Source organism: Mesoplodon bidens (assembly GCF_964165515.1).
Source record: "Mesoplodon bidens genome assembly, contig: HAP1_SCAFFOLD_287, whole genome shotgun sequence".
Classification (NCBI taxonomy): Eukaryota; Metazoa; Chordata; class Mammalia; order Artiodactyla; family Ziphiidae; genus Mesoplodon; species Mesoplodon bidens.
Window position 1 is genome coordinate 569538 of NW_027671566.1, and position 11102 is coordinate 580639.

The following is an 11102-nucleotide window of genomic DNA, read 5'->3' on the forward strand; positions in this document are numbered from 1 at the left end:
AAGGAAGCTGAAAGAGTCTTGTAACATTTCAAGAAGAAGGGGGATTTGGAGGGACTTTCAAATGGGCAGAGGGGCCGTGGGACTCTATACTGAAACATAGTGCAATGTTAGTGTTCAAGCTTTTTCAGACTGACACTTTCAAATTGATTAGGTTCCCTACAGCTAGAAAGCTAAAGGTTCTCTTCCTCATTTCTGAAATGTTCCTCCCCTTTGCCTTCCTCCACCCACCAGGGAGGTTTGTCCAACAGCACCTCAGTCCACACTCAGTAACCACCTGCATCCATACACTCCCACCCTGTGTCCACATTAACGAGGCTCTCTGAGTAATTCCTGAGCAGCATCACCAGTGTCCTGACACTTACTCTGTGTCCTCCTAGAGCCCCATGAGGACCGTTTGGAGGAACTGCCCTATGTGAGGGCAGTTGAAGAGGCTCCTTCTACCTCCAGGGTAAGCTCCCCTTATTTATCAGAGATTAAAAGTTTGCTTCATTTCTTTCTTTTCCAATTGATTTCAGATCTGAAGATCTACAATGTTCAAGACAGCTGATGTATACAATTTTGCTTGGTTGGATGCATGCTGATTGAAGCTCTTTCCCAACAGATAACTTATTCAAAAGGCCATTTAAAAAATGGCAACATCACTTAGAAACTGTATAGTCAGACACACTTTCCTCAGCAGAAAATTTCCCTCCTTGAAATAGACTTTTGTATTTGCTCCTCAAAGTGGACCTGAGAGGTCTTCCAGGCAAAGATCGAGCCTTTCCCACAGCTGTCTTCTCTGGTTTCTTTTGGGGCCATTGACTCAACAACAGTTTCCCATTTGCTTTTCTGAGGACAAAAGAAGAGATGAAATACCTGTGTCCACAGAGCACATGATGCTGAGATCCTTACACTGTTTTCTCTTCTCTAATCACAGGTGGATTGGACAGCAAACAAAAACGGTATGTATTCAGAGATCACCCCTGTGCTGAGGAACAACCTAGATGATGAAGAAGGTGGGACTCTCTTGCTGGCTTTGCTTGGAGAGACACCCTGATTCAGGGTCCCTACAGGGATGAGGGCTGGGGGTGTAGAGCTAGAGACTGATTTCCCAGTAAAGAGTCATGCCCAAGTTCTATGGTCCTGGAAGTAACTGCATCATTTAGATGATGTGGGTTTGTGTGTATCAGGGTTGGGGTGGGGTCCATGTGTGAGCCTATGTGGTGTGATTGTAAACCTGCATGCGTGATCATGTGTGTGTTTCCTCATGAGATATTTCCCTCTTACACAGCACAATTCACCTGGCAACAAACCTCATCACCACTGCACACTGTCTGTACACTACCTTGTTCTTCCCTCAACACAGCTGTTGCCCAGATTTGGTTAATATTCCTTTTCCTCAGAAGGAGATGGTGCAGAGATAAATGTTCTCAGCTCTTGACCTCCTAAGTGGAAAAGCCAAACTGAGAACCCAGGGGTGGGTCCCAATGTGGGTGCTCTGGATCCATGACCTGCACTTACCACTCAGCCAAGGGATCCTCAGTCATGGAGCAAGGGAGTCCCTGCATCCGTATCCTTGGCTGGAAGTCCTAGCATCTCCAAAGGTCCAGACCTTGCCCATCAGGTGGCCTTAGTGGTCACAGAATCCAGGGCAGCTATGGGTGGACTTATCAGTTGACTTTGGCACAGTCATTCATGTGAAATTCACCTCAGGACCTGCATTCTCCTGGTCAGCTCCCAGATTCTGAGAGGTGTGAGACCCCATGTATACAGTACAGGTCATATCTGTCAGTGCTGGTGTCATTGCTTAAACAAGGCCAAAAGCAGATAAGAATCAGGGAGCTATTTTATTGTATTGGATAACATTACCATAAGCCTTAGAATTGGTCAATTCCTGTAGCCCACACCCAAGGACTCAAAGTGGAACCTGACTGTTAGGCTGTACACTTCTCCTGCACAGCTGGGTTAGAGACAGGCTGTACTCAGTCTGGGCTCCCTCCTCATAACGAAGTGTCCCACTTATGGAACAGCTCCCTAGAGTATGGACAACCCCTGTCACAGTGGGCATACGTATATTTTATAGACAACAAAGACTGGGAGTAAAATATGATACGATTGATAGTGGTGGTATCTAAATGGTAGGATTTCAGTTTTGTCAAATCTTGTGTATTTGATTTTAAGACAAGTGATTCGTGAATAAATATAGCATATTTTGTCTAGGACTGAATTCAGTCCTTTAATGGAGGTTGCTGTTAATCAGGTATAAAATATCATACAACAGAAGACATGATAAATGCAGTAGTTGGCATTGTGGATGCTGGGGAAAGAGTGATCTGGAAAAAATCAAGAGACAGTGGCAATTTAGCAGAAACTCAAAAGAGGCAGGATGGGTCATGGGTCTGTGTCATTGAAACAGAGCATGCATTTTAGTGTTTACCATTTTTTAGATCGACCCTTCCCTTCTGATGAGGCTCCCCTTAGCTAGAAAGCCAAAGCTCTGTTTTCATTTCCTTCCTCTTGTCCTTTGCCTTCCTTCATCCGCCAAAGAGGATGGCCCAACACCAGCTCAGCCCACACTTACTAACCTCCCACATCCATACACACCACCCCATGTCCTCATCGAGAAGAAAGCCCCTGAGTATTTCCTGAGCAGCTTTACCAGTTTCCTAATTGTTACTCTGTGTCCCTCCAGCTCTCCCTGAGGATGTGGCTCATGACCTGCACCGTGATAGGACAGAAGAAAAGCCTCCGTGGATCCCCAAGGTAAGCTGGATTTTTTCTGGTCTGAGATAGAAATATTGCTTTATTTCTCTTTCAATAGAATTAAGTTATGAATATTTGAGGGTATTCCTTCCAGATATATACAACTCGCTTGGTTGGGAGATTGTGGAGTGAGAGTCTATTACCAACTCATGGTGCCTGATTCCACAGGACATTAAAATTGACAGCATCCATTACAGCCTGTAGAATACGGAGCTCTCTCTTCTGCAGCGATTTTTCCTGTAGGAAAAGAACTCTGTAATTTCCAACCTAAATGGACTTGGAAGTTCCATCCTCCCAGCAAAGTTCTTGCCTTTCAGCCTGAGTAGCTTTGCTCTGATAACCCTTGCTGGGTTCCCTGGACCACTGTTTCTTATGAGGTTTTCTACTGTCAGCAAATGAACAAAAGACCTGAGCATCACTGTGATCTTATCCTCATAGTGTTTTCTCTTCTGTAATTGCAGGTGGCCTTCACAGAACGTGAAAACGGTATGCATTCTGGAATCAGTCACTTGGGGAGGAAGAACTTTGAAGATGAGAAAGTGGGACATTCTTGCTGGTTTTAGTGTAGAGGGCAAATTGATTCCAAATTTGCGCTGGGAATGAGAGTAGGGGTCCTGGTGATAGAAAGTGATTTACAAGTAATGTGACCAATTGCTATAGTCCGAGGAAGAAGCTGTATTACGGTTAGGTGGTGTATGTTTGTATGCATGAGACTGGGTGTGTCTGTATGTGAAATGAGTGGTATGATTCTGTGTGTGTATGTGAACTTTTTGTGTTGTGTTTCCCTTGATTTATGTTCCCCTAAACATCATTGTTACTGGTGCCAACTTTCTAGAAAATATTCCCATCACCACTGCATCATGAATGGGTATGGATATAAAAGTAAATAAACTGTACACTTTCGGTGTGTGCATTGATTTTATACCAAGTGAGCCTCATATAACCTGGAAAACATATCCTATCACCACCCAGGCAAATGTTTACTGGATTCTTTTTTTTTTTTTTTTTTTTGGCTGTGTTGGGTGTTCGTTGCTGTGCACGGGCTTCACATTTCGGTGGCTTGTGTTGTTCCAGAGCACGGGCTCTAGGTGCATGGGCTTCAATAGTTGTGGCACGTGGGCTCAGTAGTTGTGACTTGCGGGCTCTAGAGCCCAGTCTTAGTAGTTGTGGTGCACGGGCTTAGTTGCTCTATGGCTGGATTCTTTTTTTTTTTATTTGTGAGAGTATATTAATAATTTTTATTGATTACTTCTTTTTTTTCCTTTTCGGCTCAAAGATAATTTTTTTTATTAGTTTCTGCTTTATAACAAAGTGAATCAGTTATACATTTACATCTGTTCCCACATCCCTTCCCTCATGCATCTCCCTCCCTCCCACCCTCCCCATCCCTCCCCTCAGGCGGTCACAAAGCACCGAGCTTATGTCCCTGTGCTCTCCGGCTGGTTCCCACTATCTATCTACCTTACATTTGGTAGTGTATATATGTCCATGCTTCTCTTTCACTTTGTCACAGCTTACCCTTCCTCCTCCCCTTATCCTCAAGTCCATTCTGAAGTAGGTCTCTGTCTTTGTTCCCGTTTTCCCCCTAGGTTATTCATTACATTTTTTTTAATTCCATATATATGTGTTAGCATACAGTATTTGTCTTTTTCTTTCTGAGTTACTTCATTCTGTATGACAGTCTCTAGGTCTATCCACCTCATTACAAATAGCTCAGTTTCGTTTCTTTTTATGGCTGAGTAATATTCCATTGTATATATGTGCCACATCTTCTTTATCCATTCATCCGATAATGGACACTTAGGTTGTTTCCAGCTCCGGGCTATTGTGAATACAGCTGCAATGAACATTTTGGTATGTGTCTCTTTTTGAATTATGGTTTTCTCAGAGTATATGCCTAGTAGTGGGATTGCTGGGTCATATTGTAGTTCTATTTCTAGTTTTTTAAGGAACCTCCATACCGTTCTCCATAGTGGCTGTACCAATTCACATTCCCACCAGCAGTGCAAGATTGTTCCCTTTTCTCCACACCCTTTCCAGCATTTATTGTTTCTAGATTTCTTGATGATGGCCATTCTGACTGGTGTGAGATGATATCTCTTTGTAGTTTTGATTTGCATTTCTCTAATGATTAATGATGTTGAGCATTCTTTCATGTGTTTGTTGGCAGTCTGTATATCTTCTTTGGAGAAATGCCTATTTAAGTCTTCTGCCCATTTTTGGATTGGGTTGTTTGTTTTTTTGCTATTGAGCTGCATGAGCTGTTTATAAATTTTGGAGATTAATCCTTTGTCAGTTGCTTCATTTGCAAATATCTTCTCCCATTCTGAGGGTTGTCTTTTGGTCTTGTTTATGGTTTCCTTTGCTGTGCAAAAGCTTTGAAGTTTCATTAGGTCCCATTTGTTTATCTTTGTTTTTATTTCCATTTCTCTAGGAGGTGGGTCCAACAGGATCTTGCTGTGATTGATGTCGTAGAGTGTTCTGCCTATGTTTTCCTCTAAGAGTTTGATAGTTTCTGGCCTTACATTTAGGTCTTTAATCCATTTTGAGCTTATTTTTGTGTATGGTGTTAGGGAATGATCTAATCTCATACTTTTACATGTCCCTGTCCAGTTTTCCCAGCACCACTTATTGAAGAGGCTGTCCTTTCTTCACTGTACATTCCTGACTCCTTTATCAAAGATAAGTTGACCATATGTGCATGGGTTTATCTCTGGGCTTTCTATCCTGTTCCATTGATCTATCTTTCTGTTTTTGTGCCAGTACCACACTGTCTTGATTACTGTAGCTTTGTAGTATAGTCTGAAGTCAGGGAGCCTGATTCCTCCAGCTCCGTTTTTCGTTCTCAAGATTGCTTTGGCTATTCGTGGTCTTTTGTTTTTCCAAAAAAATTGTGAAATTTTTTGTTCTAGTTCTGTGAAAAATGCCAGTGGTAGTTTGATAGGGATTGCATTGAATCGGTAGATTGCTTTGGGTAGTAGAATCATTTTCACAATATTGATTCTTCCAATCCAGGAGCATGGTATATCTCTCCATCTATTTGTATCATCTTTAATTTCTTTCATCAGTGTCTTATAATTTTCTGCATACAGGTCTTTTGTCTCCTTAGGTAGGTTTATTCCTAGATATTTTATTCTTTTTGTTGCAATGGTAAATGGGAGTGTTTTCCTGATTTCATTTTCAGATTTTTCATCATTACTGTACAGGAATGCCAGACATTTCTGTGCATTAATTTTGTATCCTCTACTTTTCAAAATTCATTGATTAGCTCTAGTAGTTTTCTGGTAGCATCTTTAGGATTCTCTATGTACAGTATCATGTCATCTGCAAATAGTGACAGCTTTACTTCTTCTTTTCCAATTTGGATTCCTTTTATTTCCTTTTCTTCTCTGATTGCTGTGGCTGAAACTTCCAAAACTAGGTTGAATAAGAGTGGTGAGAGTGGGCAGCCTTGTCTTGTTCCTGATCTTAGTGGAAATGGTTTCAGTTTTTCACCATTGAGGACAATGTTGGCTGTGGGTTTGTCATATATGGCCTTTATTATGTTGAGGAAAGTTCCCTCTATGCCTACTTTCTGCAGGGTTTTTATCATAAATGGGTGTTGAATTTTGTTGAAAGCTTTCTCTGCATCTATTGAGATGATCATATGGTTTTTCTCCTTCAATTTGTTAATATGGTGTATCACATTGATTGGTTTGCGTATATTGAAGAATCCTTGCATTCCTGGAATAAACCCCACTTGATCATGGTGTATGATCCTTTTAATGTGCTGTTGGATTCTGTTTGCTAGTATTTTATTGAGGATTTTTGCATCTATGTTCATCAGTGATATTGGCCTGTAGTTTTCTTTCTTTGTGACATCCTTGTCTGGTTTTCTATCAAGGTGATGGTGGCCTCGTAGAATGAGTTTGGGAGTGATCCTCCCTCTGCTATATTTTGGAAGAGTTTCAGAAGGATAGGTGTTAGCTCTTCTCGAAATGCTTGATAGAATTCGCCTGTGAAGCCATCTGGTCCTGGGCTTTTGTTTGTTGGAAGATTTTTTATCACAGTTTCAATTTCAGTGCTTGTGATTGGTCTGTTCATATTTTCTATTTCTTCCTGATTCAGTCTTGGCAGGTTGTGCATTTCTAAGAATTTGTCCATTTCTTCCAGGTTGTCCATTTTATTGGCATAGAGTTGCTTGTAGTAATCTCTCATGATCTTTTGTATTTCTGCAGTGTCAGTTGTTACTTCTCCTTTTTCATTTCTAATTCTATTGATTTGAGTCTTCTCCCTTTTTTTCTTGATGAGTCTGGCTAATGGTTTATCAATTTTGTTTATCTTCTCAAAGAACCAGCTTTTAGTTTTATTGATCTTTGCTATCGTTTCCTTCATTTCTTTTTCATTTATTTCTGATCTGATCTTTATGATTTCTTTCCTTCTGCTAACTTTGGGGGTCTTTTGTTCTTCTTTCTCTAATTGCTTTAGGTGCAGGGTCAGGTTGTTTACTCGAGATGTTTCCTGTTTCTTAAGGTGGGATTGTATTGCTATAAACTTCCCCCTTAGAACTGCTTTTGCTGCGTCCCATAGGTTTTGGGTCGTCGTGTCTCCGTTGTCATTTGTTTCTAGGTATTTTTTAATTTCCTCTTTGATTTCTTCAGTGATCACTTCGTTATTGAGTAGTGTATTGTTTAGCCTCCATGTGTTTGTATTTTTTACAGATCTTTTCCTGTAATTGATGTCTAGTCTCATAGCATTGTGTTCGGAAAAGATACTTGATACAATTTCAATTTTCTTAAATTTACCAAGGCTTGATTTGTGACCCAAGATATGATCTATCCTGGAGAATGTTCCATGAGCACTTGAGAAAAATGTGTATTCTGTTGTTTTTGGATGGAATGTCCTATAAATATCAACTAAGTCCATCTTGTTTAATGTATCATTTCAAGCTTGTGTTTCCTTATTTATTTTCATTTTGGATGATCTGTCCATTGGTGAAAGTGGGCTGTTAAAGTCCCCTACTATGAGTGTGTTACTGTCGATTTCCCCTTTTATGGCTGTTAGTATTTGCCTTATGTATTGAGGTGCTCCTATGTTGGGTGCATAAATATTTACAATTGTTATATCTTCTTCTTGGATCGATCCCTTTATCGTTATGTAGTGTCCTTCTTTGTCTCTTCTAATAGTCTTTATTTTAAAGTCTATTTTGTCTGATATAAGAATTGCTACTCCAGTTTTCTTTTGATTTCCATTTGCATGGAATATCTTTTTCCATCCCCTCACTTTCAGTCTGTATGTGTCTCTAGGTCTGAAGTGGGTCTCTTGTAGACAGCATATATATGGGTCTTGTTTTTGTATCCATTCAGCCACTCTGTGTCTTTTGGTGGGAGCATTTAGTCCATTTACATTTAAGGTAATTGTTGATATGTATGTTCCTATTCCCATTTCCTTAATTGCTTTGGGTTCCTTATTGTAGGTATATTCCTTCTGTTGTGTTTCTTGCCTAGAGAAGTTCCTTTAGCATTTGTTGTAAAGCTGGTTTGGTGGTGCTGAACTCTCTCAGCTTTTGCTTGTCTGTAAAGGTTTTAATTTCTCCATCAAATCTGAATGAGATCCTTGCTGGGTAGAGTAATCTTGGTTGCAGGTTTCTCTCCTTCATCACTTTAATTATGTCCTGCCACTCCCTTCTGGCTTGTAGAGTTTCTGCTGAGAGATCAGCTGTTAACCTGATGGGGATTCCCTTGTGTGTTATTTGTTGCTTTTCCCTTGCTGCTTTTAATATGATTTCTTTGTGTTTAATTTTTGACAGTTTGATTAATATGTGTCTTGATGTATTTCTCCTTGGATTTATTCTGTATGGGACTCTCTGTGCCTCCTGGACTTGATTCACTATTTCCTTTCCCATATTAGGGAAGTTTTCAACTATAATCTCTTCAAATCTTTTCTCAGTCCCTTTCTTTTTCTCTTCTTCTTCTGGAACCCCTATAATTCGAATGTTGGTGCGTTTAATGTTGTCCCAGAGGTCTCTGAGACTGTCCTCTGTTCTTTTCATTCTTTTTTCTTTATTTTGCTCTGCATCAGTTATTTCCACTATTTTATCTTCCACCTCACTTATCCGTTCTTCTGCCTCAGTTATTCTGCTATTGATCCCATCTAGAGTATTTTTCATTTCATTTATTGTGTTTTTAATCGATGCTTCATTCATCTTTAGTTCTTCTAGGTCCTTGTTAACTGTTTCCTGCATTTTGTCTATTCTAGTTCCAAGATTTTGGATCTTGGAAATAGAATCTTGGATCATCTTTACTATCATTATTCTGAATTCTTTTTCAGGTAGACTACCTATTACCTCTTCATTTGTTAGGTCTGGTAGGTTTTTATCTTGCTCCTTCACCTGCTGTGTGTTTTTCTGTCTTCTCATTCTGCTTATCTTACTGTGTTTGGGGTCTCCTTTTTGCAGGCTGCAGATTCGTAGTTCCCGTTGTTTTTGGTGTCTGTCCCCAGTGGCTAAGGTTGTTTCAGTAGGTTGTGTAGGCTTCCTGGTGGGGGGGACTAGTGCCTGTGTTCTGGTGGTTAAGGCTGGATCTTGTCTTTCTTGTGGACAGGTCCACGTCTGGTGGTGTGTTTTGCGTTGCCTGTGACCTTATTATGTTTTTAGGCAGCCTCTCTGTTAATGGGTGGGGTTGTGTTCCTGCCTTGCTAGTTGCTTGGCATAGGGTGACCAGCACTGTAGTTTGCTGGTCGTTGACTGAAGCTGGGTGCTGGTGTTGAGGTGGAGATCTCTGGGAGATTTTCGCTGCTTGATATTATGTGGAGCTGGGAGGTCTCTTGTGGACCCGTGTCCTGAAGTTGGCTCTCCCACTTCAGAGGCACAGCACTGACTCCTGGCTGCAGCACCAAGAGCCTTTCATCTACCCGGCTCAGAATAAAAGGGAAAAAAAGTAGAAAGAAAGAATTAGTAGAAGAAAGAAAGAGAGAGAGAAAGAAAGGAGGAAGGAAAGAAAGGCAGGAAGGAAGAAAGAAAGAAAGAAAGAAAGAAAGAAAGAAAGAAAGAAAGAAAGAAAGAAAGAAAGAAAGAAAGAAAGAAAGAAAGGAGGGAGGGAGGAAGGATGGAAAGAAAGAAAGAAAGGAGGGAGGGAAGAATGAAAGAAAAAGGAAGAGTGAATGGAAGAAAGGAGGGTGGGAGGAAGGAAAGAAAGAAAGACAGGAGTGAGGGAGGGAGGAAGGAAAGAAAAAGAAAGAGTGAAAGGAAGAAGGGAGGGAGGGAGGGAGGAAGGAAGGAAAGAAAGAAAGAAAGACAGGAATGAGGGAGGGAGGAAGGAAAGAAAACAAAGTGAAAGGAAGAAGGGTGGGAGGGAGGGAGGAAGGATAGAAAGACAGGAGGGAGGGAGGGAGGGAGGAAGGAAAGAAAAAGAAAGAGTGAAAGGAAGAAGGGAGGGAGGGAGGGAGGAAGGAAAGAAAGAGAAGGAAAGGAGGGGCGGAGGGAGGGAGGGAGGAAGGGAAGGTAGGAAAAAAATAAAGAGCAGGTAAAGTAAAATTATTTAAAATATGAAATATAGTAGCGTTATTAAAATTAAAAAATAATTATTGAAATAAAAACGGACAGATAGAACCCTGGGACATATGGTGGAAGCAAAGCTATACAGAGAGAATCTCACACAGAAGAATACACATACACATTCACAAAAAGAGAGCAGGGGGAAAAATCAAAAATCTTGCTCTCCAAGTCCACCTCCTCAATTTGGGATAATTCGTTGTAAAAAGAGGAAAAGGGCGAGAAGTCTGAAACCTTGCTCTCTAAGTCCACCTCCTTAATTTGGGATAATTCGTTGTAAAAAGAGGAAAAGGGGGCAAAGTCTTAAATCTTGTCCTCAAAGTCCACTTCCTCAATTTGGGATGATTCGCTGTCTATTCATGCACTCCACAGACGCAGGGCACATCAAGTGGACCGTGGAGCTTTAATCCGCTGCCTCCGAGGCTGCACAGAGTGATTTCCCTGTCTCTTCTCTGCTCTCACAGCTCCCGGGTCTCAGCCTTGGACCTGGCCCCGCCTCTGTGCATAGTGTCGCCGGAGGGCGTCCGTTCTTCGCTCAGACGGGACGGGTTTAAAGGAGCCGCTGATTCGGGGGCTCTGGCTCACTCCGGCAGAGGGGAGGGAGGGGCGCGCAGTGTGGGGCGGGCCTGCAGCGGCAGAGGCCGGCGTGATGTTGCAGCAGCCCGAGGCGCTCCGTGCGCTTTCCCGGGAAAACCGTCCCCGGGTCCCGGGACCCCGGCAGTGGTGGGGTGCACAGGCCCCCCGGAAGGCGGGGCGGACAGTGACCCGCGCTCGCACACAGGCCCTGCGGCGGTGGCAGCAGCAGCCCCAGCATCCCACGCCCGTCTCC

The 11102-nt window shown here is 41.9% G+C and overlaps 1 long non-coding RNA gene across 1 annotated transcript; it reads left to right on the top strand.

Annotated features, from left to right (window-relative positions):
• Positions 1-385: 385 nt before the first annotated feature.
• LOC308611251 lies at positions 386-2734 on the top strand. The gene is made up of 3 exons (XR_014014808.1): positions 386-448; positions 917-941; positions 2672-2734. It is a non-coding gene; the product is annotated as an uncharacterized lncRNA (long non-coding RNA).
• The last annotated feature ends 8368 nt before the right edge of the window (positions 2735-11102 follow it).